Source organism: Atheta coriaria, unplaced genomic scaffold, assembly GCF_025399875.1.
Source record: "Atheta coriaria isolate IRGN ID8LTWV9N9 unplaced genomic scaffold, Caltech_Dcor_3.1 hic_scaffold_6_pilon, whole genome shotgun sequence".
Taxonomy (NCBI): domain Eukaryota; kingdom Metazoa; phylum Arthropoda; class Insecta; order Coleoptera; family Staphylinidae; genus Dalotia; species Dalotia coriaria.
In genome coordinates, this window is record NW_027045448.1 from 5,770,036 (window position 1) to 5,784,100 (window position 14,065).

A 14,065-nucleotide genomic window follows, 5' to 3' on the forward strand; every position below is an offset into this window, starting at 1 on the left:
GTCTCGCATTAGTTTATAATTCATACATTGATAAAACGAAATAAATTTCGCATTGTGCGGATCATCGCGATGTGTATGTGCATCGTGCAGTAATGCCGCACGTTGATATGTATATTACCCTTGGTTCGTTTGTAAACTATTGAAAATAACATTTATAACTCACAATTGCGCACAATTCGCTTACGAGCACTTCGATGGGTATGGATGGATATTTTTCTTCCAGTTTGAACATGCTGTTTGATGGGAATGTGCTTTGCGACGCATTCTCTAGTCTATAGTACATGTAATTTATTGATTACTGTTGTTTATTGCTTAAAATATTGAGAAAAGGAAACGTATCTAAGTTAAAAAGTAGATGATATAGAAGTATCATGTAATACTGAGCTGCGCATGCGTGTATTTAAGTGCAAGCTAAAAATAGGCGGAGCGTAAGTCAACAATTGACTTTAAAAGAAAATAAATGTTGCCAAATTAGATTACAATGAGTAATTTCGGTTGTAAAACGAAATCGTTGAATAAACATCGATAATCTAAATCGACCGAGATGGTCAAATGGAGTCGAACAATTTTAACGCCAACACGAGCGCGCGCGCACGCTTACAATTCGCATATATCCGCGATAAAGAAGAAATAACTCAGCGCGCTTTCTTCTTCCCGCCGGCTTCGGAGTGCGCGTTGTGCAACAACTTGTTGCTTTTAATCGTCCGCGAACGCGACTCGCACAATTACGGCGACCCGAACAATGTGCATTAAACCCGCACACACGGGCATAAACTATTCCGAACATAATCCACCACGATTCGAGAGAGCGGAGCCGCTACGTGTGGCGCGCAGCGATTTGGTGCATTTGTCTCCTGCGCGAGGGAAGCGGATAAGGCGGCCAACAAAAACGAAACAAGAGTAATTTAAGGTGAGGACTTATTATCTTAAAGCTTGTAGGTGTACGCTTGCTTGTTGCATCGTCACACCATCAGCACGTATACCGAATGTCGCCAAATGTGCGCGCCACGTACTGATAACATCAAAGAGTTCAAACGAGTTGAAACAATGTAGCAGTCACGTCGCCCGCTTTGTGTCAGATTTAAATTTTGCTTCTTTTGCACATTTTATTACAGCAGGGAGTGTCACAAGTCATCCGAGTACATTTCGTACAATGTTCAAAGTCATTGACTGTTGTGTCCATTTCGATGGCCGAAAAAAATGTTTCATCACAACTTCTGTAACATCCAGTAACATCTGAAGCATATTTATACAAATGCAGATTATGTACTTACAATACTTACAATTCTCGAACAGAACAAATACAATGCTAACAAATTTTACTCGCAGCTCAAGAAGAATACGATACACGACGGGTTTAGTCTTGTGTGCGTGGAGTATCATCAGACGGTGCGGGCGGTAATCTAGGAATTTACACAGGTTAATCTCGGCCGGGGAATGAATAAAAAACGTAGGTACCTACGTTCAGGACAAACTTTATGCCTTGTCAGATTTTTCTGTAAGTGCGGCCAATTTACCACATGCGTTTATAGACAAATAATTTTCATACAATGAATGTGTGTCCTCCGCCGAAGACCATAAAGTTTTCAGGATTGGATCTAAAATTTTAATTATACACAAAACATATGAAAACAATTATGCGCATATAAATAAAATTAAGCAATAAGTTTTGAGTTGTGTAAAACATTTAATGATGGATAAAATTATTTATTTCTTTGTGTATTGTTAAAGAACTCTTCGCTAATTGCACTTTATACTAATATATAAGTACCCTATCATGGCTTAATATGAGACCTCTCTTGGTATCTTATTATACTCGCTGGTCGTTGGTAATGTGCAGTAATGAGATAAAAGAAATCGAAAGTAGTACTCGGCTCCGCGTGGAAGAAACACTGAATACAGTGGAACACCCACTCAGTCGTCACTTGATAGCTAATAAATTAGCGACACAAGAGCTCTAAGCGTCGCACACACGAGCGACTAAAGAGTTGTGCATTCACGCTCACTAATACGATGACAGGGTGAGTTATTATTAACTCGATCATTTGCTGCGCTTTCATACCTTCGTATACCTTTTAGCGCTGTGCGAACTACGATTTTACATACCCACACGCAAATTGCTCAACTGGGTTTGATCATTTTCCAACCACAATGCGAGCATTCGGATATATTTAAACAAAGCATATGCATGTGCGCATATTTTTATTTAAATTTCCATCATTCCACAAGTCCGTAATTTTAATTACCGTGTTTCGTATTATTTTTAAGTGTATATTATAAACACTATTATTAGCAGCGGCATTGTTATTAGTTTAGCGCTCTACTCTTGCATGCAATAAAATGACAAAAGAATCCGCGCAAATTGTTTGTAAACTTTGAATGAAAAACTCATCGAGTTAATTTTAAGCCCGTTATTAGTGAGCAATAAATTACAAATTGTGTACTCTTGTCGTAATTATTTATTTGTGTTAGTATCCTATACTAAATTCGCGCATTGCTAATAAAACACACATTAAAGCGTTAAAAATGTACTGCCTTCTACGAGTCGTTTATTTTACGATCGTTCATCGTATGATTACGGTGATTGTAATGCGTGAGGGATTAACCTCTACAAGTGTTCAACTTTAACATTGTTTCAAATAGTTTATTGACATTGTACACCGATCCGACACAAGTATCTTCAAAACTAAAGTGTTTCCAATCCTAAGTTTTGTCAATGGATGAGATATTTAATAACATGTTATCAGGCGATTTGTAATGGCAGGCATTTATCGATTTTATTTCAGTGATTTTGTATCCATTTAAGCATTTCCTCGTACATTCGAAAAGCAACGGTGCATTCTCGAAAGCAAAAGCTTCACAGCAATCGTACTTAGCGCATAGAGCATGCCTAGAGCGAGTACACGTCCATGCGTCTCAGGTTCCGACACAAAACACAGAACTATAAGGAGAAACATTGCGATCGTTCATTCAGATAAAATCCTGTCGTTAAGTTGGCCAGGCCACATGGGCTGGAGAGTTTGGTCAGATTGACGCTGATGTAATGTAACCGATATATCGGACGATTTTCCGTTCAGCTTAAATATGATACGAAATTGTACCCGGACGCGCATACCTGTACGTTGCGTACACGTAAAATCAGTCAAATCAATCAAAAACTTACATGTTCCCCTTCGAAAGTGAGATCGGCAGTTGCGACGCTTAGTTGCATTTTATTCAAAAAAAAATTCGAGAAAGAATTAGGTATGTTCAAATCGATTGAATAAACTTATTTTAAATTAAATTAATGCTAATCGTTTAACATACAATTTTAATTTGATGAGTTGGTATTAAATGCAGCTATAATTCAAGGAGCAAGTAGGTACCGTTGATAAATTCGGTAGGTACGCACATCCATGTAGGTATGCAGATGCGTTACAGAGAATTTTAATTTCTGACAATTCGGATTATAGCCATATAATTTTCATTTTTATTACAAAATTAATGAGTAATAAAACGCGTTAACTCAATAACCGTACAAAGCGTGGTTCTTCAAACTGTAGATAAAGAACTTGCATGTGCCATAAATTTATGACAAATTTATGATTATTATTGCTAGATTTTGAACAGAAAGTATTTCTGTGCCAAATCTTTTTGCGATCAGATAAGACAAAAATAGCGTGTCATAATTATGAGTGCAATTTGTAAATGTTTATAATTATACTAACCATTTAAGTGTGCATCAATCACATCTTACGTAAATTTGAAAAATTATTCTCATTATTGGATACGCAGATGGACGATCAACAACGAAAAACGCGTAATCTCCGAGATCAAACATTTTTCGTCGATGTGGTAATTAGCATCTAAACTCAATATAACTTTCCGGTGGTCTTTCACAATCACTTTTACACTCGATGAACAGAAGCATCCATTACGTCAAGCGTAGCTATCTGTTTGTGAAATTAAATGGATGTCGTGTAGGTTGATTACTCGTCTGTCAAACACAAACGGTTGTACGTTAAAAAAAAGCTTAATTACACGTGCATGCGCACATTCACGCGCTATCGACGTTCGTCATCGGGACTCATCACCAAACATCGGACCGAAAAACGCAGCCTGTCTAACGATTAACGTTGGATGGGATGACCAAATGAGACATTCGAAAATGCAAAATGGCTCATTACCGGCCCACAGCCATGAACGCCACGAAATAATTCATACAACTTTGTGAGTTGTTGAGGATTTAACAAGAAGCAGCATTAAGCATTTCTGACGCAAGCGATTTAATTATTTCCGTTAATTTACTTTTACTTTATTACGCAGACGCAAAAGTGTATCGGTATTATCTTCTGCTTTAGCACTTAATTATGACAACAATGAAGCGCGCATAAAATTAAGTTGCCTTAGCCGATTTAATTTGATACCCCGAATATTAATTGTTTTGCACACAGGTAAGCAATTTTACCAGTTTATCTGGTCTTTTGATAACGAATTTACAGTTTCCGGTAGGTTTCCTTTTTATCGGAATCGGATAAATCACAATGTTTATTGCAATTACTTCATCATTTTGGTCTTGATATACTCGTACGATATGATCTCGAGGGTATCCGGTTATTAGACGTATTCTCGAAGAAAATATTGAGACGCCGTCTCAAATATCAATCTGCAATAGAATATGAAAATATCACGCTTCAAATTTGGGTATAAATGTGGGTTGTGGTCACATCTTGATTTAAATAATATGTGTACACATTTGGAAGTTATTGCAACTGTCAGTTTAAACTCATTGGGTTATAGTGAGAGAATAATATTCAACACATTATATAAACAATTGTCTTAAATTTATTTTGCAATATTGTAACGTAAGTGTGAACGACTTGTACGTGCATGTAGGCGAGCCCGGGAACCTCCCTTTTTCTGTTTAATTTCGCTGGTCGCGTCATCGACTAAGCTGTTTCATTACACCCACAAAATTATTTAATACTTGTCTTTAGTTGATTTCTATTTGAACTATGAAATTCAATACTCCTATAAAACATTAAATACTCCAAATGTGCTTTCTTTAATCGAATATCTAAACTTTGTATTCTTTTGTTTGCAGCGGTTGAAACTTGATATCGTTTCGGACGTATGCAAGTGAATACTTACAACACCACCTTAGATGAAACTGGACCAGCGCGATTTGCAAAAGTCCGACACGTATCTACACACATCGGCAGAACAAATAGGTTTATAGTCTATCAACTTTGAGGTAAATATGTCAGGGTCGCGAAAAACATAACTACTGCAATAAATTAGCGAAATCATCAGCAATTGGAAACCGGCAATGGTAGAACGCGGGGCGATGAGAGCAAAATGTTATGCTTGTGTATTCTGACATGCTGTGTTTTATGTATTACTGCACTAAACAGCAAACTTTACGTGTAAGTATTGTGTTTACGTCACAAAAATAGTAAAACAAGCACGTATACTACTCGTAGCATTTTTTTAAATTCTGCAGTTAAAACAAATTGCTTCTTAAGTTCCGGAATTGTGGTGAAAAGTACCTACAATTTATCTCTTTGTCATCATATTTATATAATTGTAGAATTGGCACCAAATCTCAAGAAATATATTTGTTTTGTATTATGTGTAATGATTGTAAAATAGGTTTATTGAAGCCACAATTATGTTTCTACAGGCTCTCAAAAAAATTTTAAGATTGACATCAACATATGATTGCAGACTTTAATACACCGTTATTCTGTAAATATTCAATCAACAATTGACTGCTTTTATTGACAACTGATGTGTATGGTACTATCTTTAGGCGAAGTGTGGAACTATGTTATCGTCCATTCTAGATTTGATACCAACAAACGCTGTTGACAAAATCAGTGTTATTATCCCCAACTTGTTCGGACGTGTATCTCTAGACAGCCCACGTTTCTATAAATTATAATTGTGTAGATCGTGTTATGATCTGTTAGCAATCGACGGTATTTACTAGTTATTAGAAATGTGGCGTACTGCTAAAGATTTGTCGCGCGTGAAATCGGAAATTGCGTGTTTTGTATAGGAGAGACCGAGAAGGATCCGTAAGCCTCGTGTGTGCCGTCGGCTACTTTCTGGAACCGAAGAAACATCATTGAATTTATTATGCGTTGAGTCGATTATGAATTTGTACAAATCAACCAGGTTTGTGAGCACGGGAGCAATAAAGTGAGTACATGAATAGTGTAATAGTAATAAATAAATAGTGTAATATTTAAAACAAATGTATGTAATTTTCATTGTTGTTAATATAACGTAATGTATTATTATAAACTTTTTTCAAATTTCGTTTTGGCATCCACTTTGTCGTTTGCAGGATTGATGCCTTAAATCATATTCCATATAAATCTGAAGTGCGCCAAACGTGTACCTACAATATATAGCTCTTGTTCGTATGGTGTTGTTGGTGTTAAAAAGTTGAATAAGGTAGAAACATAAATAGAAGGATCAAATAACAATGATAAGAACACTCGGTGGTCGAGTGGATACGTGCACCTGCTAGCATGCTAGTAGACACGGGTCGAATCTCAGGTGTAGAAGGCATTTTTCTCAAATATAAAAATATCAGGTGAAATTTGGGTTGCATATATGAATTGCAACGAAATATGAGAGAAATTGTAATACAAGTGAAGGCAATATGAAAAATCAGAAAACACGTGGAGAAACGAAGAACAGAGAAATAGAAGAAGAAGGAGTAGTAGAGAAGATAGAAAGAAGAGAACGGGGGGAGGTGAGAGTAGTAGAGAAGAGGAGAAGATAAAAGAAGGAGAACAGGAGAGGATCAGATTTTTAAATTTTTTGGCCCGTGTCGTTAGACAGTCTAAGGACACTGCTTGGATGCGTCCATTGCTCCCGGCCCATCCTACAGCTACGATGTCTCTACGCTTCATCCCCGGAATTATCAGGCATATCAACAATTTTTATGGTGGGGGATCACCCCCAGAGAGAGGGAACTCCTTATAAGGACAATCCTTATAAGGTCTTGTTCAAATATTTCTAAGTTTTAAGTCGCCTCTCTCGAGGCGACACTTAAAAATATTCTAACAGGTTCTGACCTGTAGCTGAAATGAAAGATGGAGTACACAAATCATACAGGATACCTTAACAACTTTTATAGTGGGGATCATCCCCCGAGTGGGAGAACTCCTTATAAGGACTTGTAGAGATATTTCTAAGTGTCGACGCTCTCAGGACCGACCACAAACACTGAGAAATACTTTACAAATTGGTGACCTGTACCTGAAATGATGGAAGTAAGAGGTGCACAAGTCATCAGACACAGCCATTGCCTTTAACATTTCTTTATTAACAAACTAAATACAATATAACTTTAGAATTTGCAATTTCAATACCTACAGAACACATGACGTCATTTTAAAACATGTTTATGACCTGCACAGCTGCGCTATGCTAACGGCTCTGAAATTACAAAACATAGCACTAGAAAATAGCTAATTGCGCCCTTTTTCGCGGTTAATCTATAGAAAATTATATACAGGGTGTTTTCAAAAGAAAATCACCCACAAAATAATAAAATTGTCATTTTGACCGGCATTAAGGAAAATTTATATACAGGGTGTTATCGAAAGAAAATTGAAAGTTGGAGGAGAGGTATCCCAGTTGTCTATTTTTGCTAGGGCCAGAGAAATCAGGTATACAGGGTGTTACAAAAAAATTAAGAATGATATGAAACACTCGAAAACCCAATTTTACATTTTCTACTAGTGATTAAGAAAACCTAACCTACAGGGTGTTACAAACTGAAAATAAAATGCTATAAACAGACACCCGAAAATCATGATTTTTGATCATTTTCTCCCGAACACAAAGGAAAATAAATACACAGGATGCTGAAAATTTTTGTGAATTAAACACTGAAAAACTATAGGTTTTATCAATGGGGATCAACGAAGAAAGGCACAAGACTTAAATAACTACCCTCTAAAAGAAATGTTTTGCTGGATATCCAGGATTACTCGGTTACAGGGTGGTAGGGAAGAGTTCTAAATAAAATAGCTCGTTGCTGTCATTAATTCTACGTTTTACTAAAGATGAAAAAATCTAATATACAGAGAGATACAAGAAAATAACAAGATTCTAAAGGATAATCTAAAGTTTAAGTTGGAGATAAGGGGAACCAACCTCTGGCAGTGCTATCAGCTACGATACATTGAATATACCTAAATCGATTTCCGTAGGGGAATGTGCTACCTAGTCGCATGAAACAGGTGTGAATTAACCAATAGGACAGAATATCGTGGCGACTTTTACGGCCAGAATACGTCCGAAGGATAATTTAATTGTATGTAAAAACCTGAGTTTATTAGAACCGCGTTTGTTCTCTACAATTTGTTAATAGAAACCTAACCGTCACAAATTCGACAATCGTCGAAGCCAGCGATAAAATCATACGAATTACATGCTATTCAAAGAAACATAAATACAAGCACCCGACGAACCAGGCTGTAGGATTCAATTTGTGTGGTCTCCGACAATTTCTCTGTTTAGGTTACTTACTAGGCTGCCCTGACGTACTTTTATTAGTCCAAAATGGAAAACAGCAATATAATTCCAACTGTGACTGAACCGAATGATAAGCGACCGCCTGCGGAACCTCACTCGCGCACAGATAAACAGACGACAATATTTTACGATTTATGCACATTTAAGTCAGTCGCGGTACTTCATTAGCAAAATACGAGCCCGTTAACAGTAAATGCTGCCGATTAATCGATTTGCCGAATAAAAATTTCAGGAGACAAGCCGAACAGCGAGAAACGTGGCCGAACCAACCGGCGATAAGAACAGACTGAACAGCATGCGGCCTGCAGCGCTAGCGGCACAACACCGCGCAGCGCGATGCTATCGTTCGTTGAACGCGATAAGAAAAAACTGTTTATAAACAAACAAATGCTAGAATATATTTTGTGCAAAAAACCTACTTTAATATGTATAAGTATGTACAAGTTAAACTTTTTCTTGTTGGAAGGGCAATGGAAATGCATGTTTACACAAAAAATAAAATTTTACCGGAAGGAAAGTTATTGTTTTGACATTATAATGCAGACATACTTTGTACTCAGTTTTCGCAGCACAAATGTACACAAGTAATAAAAAGAGCAATATATTAACGAATTTACCAATAGGTACATATATGTACCTATATATGAAACTTACCAAATTGGTTAGAAGCGTCAGAAATAATTAAACATTATATACCTAGTTAGGAAAGACATATCATATCTATAGGACTTCAAGAATTTTAGTTAATTCGAGAAATCACCGATTAAATTTTACATGCGAATTAATTGTTTACAGACGCGCCTAATTGTCGTCACGTCCATATAAGCATGCTACCACATTGAAAATTCACAGTGCAACACGGCAAACATTAATTAAACATCAACCTATAACTTTACGGGCGGATCGCGCGAGCATGCGTGAGGTATTTGTGTATATACGAAAATGTGAATGTGGTATAAAACCTCAACATGTTCCTCGTATACAATTCGAATAGTGGAATGATGAATGCATTCAATTACGACAAAATCGGCATTAAGTCGTAAAGCAATCCCGTTGTTTACTTGATTTTTTTTGTTGCAACAAAAAAGGTTTCCTAAAATATGCAAATAAATGCACCACGCGGATATTATACGCTCGTTTTATTACAATTATTTTATATAAAAAAAAGACGTCGCGGAATGCCGTTGTTGCTAAGAACACTTAAACGAATATAACGAAGAAGTTAAATTCAATAACATGCAAACAGCGTACAGTAAAATATCCATACTAAGCGAGACTTCTTATCGCAAGTTTCTAAATTCGTATTTTTATCAGGTCGTAATTTATCGTCATTGTTAGACTACGTTAGCCCGTGTCGAATCTGGATGCTTTAACGACAATTCATTAGCGCTGCATGGCGGTGACATAAAGCTAAGTCGGAGAGAAATTCGCGAACGTTAAAGAATAGTGCCGCCAGGCTGTCCCACACTGACGAATTATATCTTTCTTCATATTTGAAATTTAATTGCGAACGAATGTCAAACTAGTAAAACGGCAGGGTCGGTCTTCATCTAGCACATTCCCTTATAAAACGATGTGCAAGTTTGTGGGGGACTTGCATTAACTCCAGCGATTTGACGTAGTGGGTTTCTTACGGTTCGCCAGAGAACAAACAAAGACGGATAGAAGACGGATATGACGCGGACGAGTTTCAGCTTAATCGTCAAATAAAGAAATGTATTCTCCCGTCGGATTTCATTATTAACGCGTCCGCAGGTTTTACGCACTCGCGGGGACAAGACGTTGGCAGACAAATTCATTAATTAGCTTTTTTTACGAGTGCGGGCGAATATTTGTTTAAACATTCACCGCGTCGAATTTTAATTAATTTTAATTAAATTTACGTTTCGTATTTATCGGCATTGTGTTCATTTTTTTCCACTCATAGGCGCGCACGTTGCGTAACTTAATTGCAAGGTATAAAGCTTTTAAAAAGTTTGTAGAGATTTTAACAGCACTAATAAATTCAGTTTTATTGGCCATATTTAAAGGTGGCAAAAGAGCTCAACTCTTTACGAAAGATCTCGGCGCTGCATATGCGTGCGTCCTCGATTTTAATCAAAATTCCTAATTTCGGTCGATTGTTCTACCAAGCTTCTATCATACGCTCAATGCTAGCCATAAAATTTATGTTATTAATTTAATTTATTCCTTTGATGGGTTTTCAATATACTGAAATGTTTGAGCTTACTTGCCAGAGTTATGTTTGTTTATGATAATCCAGGTGCAACTAACAATATAACATTTTTAAGTGCATCCCTTCAGCGCATTATTTAGCGCGTTCAATTTTATTTTAGTCCTGATGCTGTTAATGCGCTTTATAATTTAGTAGCGCCGTATTATTTTTAATTGCCTCGTGGCCGCCGATAAAAAAAACTTGCACCTCGAACTTCCGAGTGCATGTGCATTCATTAATGCAGCTCCGCTCGCTATATTTGCCCTAATTTTATTTGCCAACCATGTGGGTATTCATAGACCTTATAATGTCAAACTCTATCATAATATAAGTTTTAGTATTTTAGAGTTTTATATCACCTCGTAAAATGAGGACTTTTAGTCTTTGAGAAGGTTTATTTTCTCGCTTTAGCAGTGAAAAACGCGAAATAGTCATCTGCATGTTGGTGATTAGATTAGAATTAGGTATGCCTCGAGTTACAATTACCTGCCTCATACAATGCATATAAATATCAAATAACACTCGTATTCGTAAATGCTAACACGTAATGGCACGCTCTTTTCGAATGTACGGTGCTCGCCATTATTATAAATACGGGAATAACGCGTGTACGACACATCCGAGAAAATCGCATTTTCGAATTAATTAAACTGGTTTTCTCCTGGCGATTTGCAGCGCAACAGCGTCACACCAAGAATATCCTTTGGAATTGTCGCTTGAGTTTCATACACCGCCAATGAAAACCTGCAGTTGTCTTAAAATATGATAGATTCAAAAGACGACAGTACCAAATAAGCATGCATCGCGCATTCCAAATCACAAACACATATTGCGATTGAAACAGTTGAGGTAGTAGCAGTTTGCCCAGAGCTTGCTAATGGTCTAATCGCAGCTAAAGTCGTTTTAAAGTGCACCATTCGAGGCGATAATTGACGTTCGCCAACTTCCATTTCTTATATCTAAAAGTAATAACGATTTGTTTTCTAGGCGGCGGCGGGCCGGCGCTGGTCGTTTATGTGCGAAATGCGAATTGTTTATGAATGAGTTGGAATCCGACGAGGTGAAATCAATGCGCGCCATCCCGGTCGAGCGTCCCCGCAGGTTGCCACTTCCATGTTTACAAGAAATCGCGAAACGCAGCGAACGACGTCCCGCGGATTTTATATTTGTCGAACTATGTACTCGCCGAAGCAGCGGCTGTCCGCAGTTTTTCATCCCGGGCATGTTGCACGCTTGCCTACGCCTCGAGCTGGGAGATCGCAAAGATTTCATATCGTTGTGAAAAATCGACGCCCAGTCAACTTTACGCAAACGACTCTGATCAACTTAGTTACTAGCATACGGACGGGCTTCAATCAAAATCTTACCGTGTCATCTCGTAAACAACTTGAGCACCTGTAACACAAGTAAAAATTAAATCTAAGGCGGGCATATTGGAATCAAGCCAAAATACAATAAATAAACACTTTCAAATCTGCTCCTATTAAAAAATGACACGTAAAATGCACTCAGAGGTACGCTTCGAGTTTAAAAGTCATTTCCTGTTATTCTCGCGGCCTGTGTCATTAATTTATGCACAAAGTTTTATTGAAATTCCGTTTTTAAATGCTATCTAGCAGCGAAAAAATAAATCACCACGACACGCAGCATGATTTCCGATTTTTTCCTACACGCATTTATTATTCATATGCGCTTAATGCGCCAGAGAGAAGACGCTCCGAACAACCGAACTACCTTAAAACCGACCACTGCACTAATGTAGTGACATGGGCACTTAAATAGCTGTAAACTGCTAGTAATTTAAACGTAAATATTTACTTTTCAGATATTTTAAGATTCTATCATTAAACTTAAATATAATATGTATCCTCGCACTGAGTGAGAAAAAAGCAGAAGAAGCACGTTTCACGCAACGAGGAAATCGTATTTCATTCATAAACTACGGGCGCAAACATTTTTCTAATGAATTAATTACGCACAGCACGTAGATTTCTCATATTCCCAAAAATATTCCAAGATTCTGTACGACATCATTGCGCGATCACAACGCTATCCAATATACGACTCACCTGATACAATGACACACAATCACCTGTAATTTACGATCAAATTCCTCATCTCGTTAATGAAGATTTACGTTGGTCGTAATTTTGCCGGTACGCGTAGTATGTGCACGAAACAAACACACGCAAACACCGAACCCGACGCAGGACACAACGCACGCTGGCATTTCGTGGATCATCCTGTGAGAGCGTTTGATAACAACGCAGAGTTCGGAGACTTGGAAGAGTTGGAGGAACTTTGTGACGTTTATTACAACGACGAGAGTTCGCCGTTGTTTCGCCGGACTCCTCACGGATGCCTCTTCGGCAGGTCGTGCGTGTGCACTTAAAGACCTATAAGCGTGATATACACACCGAGATCTTCATCTCTACGGCATCGGGAGAAACAGACGTAGAAAGTCGTTGTCGCTCTTGTAGATGTGTATTTTGGAGTAGTCACCATCGTGGCAATGGCAGTAATAGAGCTATCCAAACGCCAGCAAAGGAGTAGGCATCCGAGCGACTGTGAAATGCGTCGAATTCTCTTGATGGTTACGTGGGAAGATGCGGATGTGTCCGCTCCAGGTCTTCCCGGAATTCTGAGCCATCTAATTTATAGGTTATGATCATTAATTTAATTAACCTAGGTTTAAATTATGTTCCATCGTCAGTGCGGTTATCTCGTATCATTAAGTTTGGATGCAATATGATTCGATGAGTAAATCACAAAAACTCCTTCTTTTAATGATACTTTTATTACAAAAAAATACACCACAATAGCGCGCAGCGCCAAGGGATCATACAAGGGATTATACAATATCTTTTGCTTTCCTTTTTTTGTTTATTATTTTTCTTGGTTTTATATTCTTCAACACAACTTCACCAACAACAATGATGGCCGTTAACAATTGCTTCAAGAGTAAAAAATGTACGATAGTCATGTATAAATGTTTATAATTTACATCACAAGGCAATGATTAGGGACTGGTCATATACATTATCAAAGTGGATGGAAACATTTACATTCAGTATGTTGCACGAGTGCGAGCTTAATAAGTAACAGTTACGTTTGATGCTTTCTGATTCGAATTACACTACGGTGTGAAGTAATGATTGTTGAAAGATATAGTTTAGTAAAGGTACAAATATTTCATCCTCGTTTTTGGTTGTCGTATGCATATAACAATTCAGTTGTAAATACATCCAAGTATCATTATCACAAGTAGTTTTCATATTTTGACATCCTTACATAAAGCACACATTATGTAGG

At 37.5% G+C, this 14,065-nt stretch overlaps 1 long non-coding RNA gene across 2 annotated transcripts in view; it reads left to right on the forward strand.

Annotated features, from left to right (window-relative positions):
- The window catches only part of LOC135794416 (uncharacterized), a 59,337-nt gene extending 53,720 nt beyond the window's left edge, over positions 1-5,617 (forward strand). Inside the window, exons 5-6 of one of the 2 annotated variants that reach the window (XR_010548889.1) lie at positions 5,084-5,405; positions 5,483-5,617. This is a non-coding gene — a long non-coding RNA (uncharacterized lncRNA). Of the gene's footprint in view, positions 1-5,083 lie in introns of both variants that reach the window. The other variant, XR_010548888.1, reaches the window with a different exon arrangement.
- Positions 5,618-14,065: the final 8,448 nt, after the last annotated feature.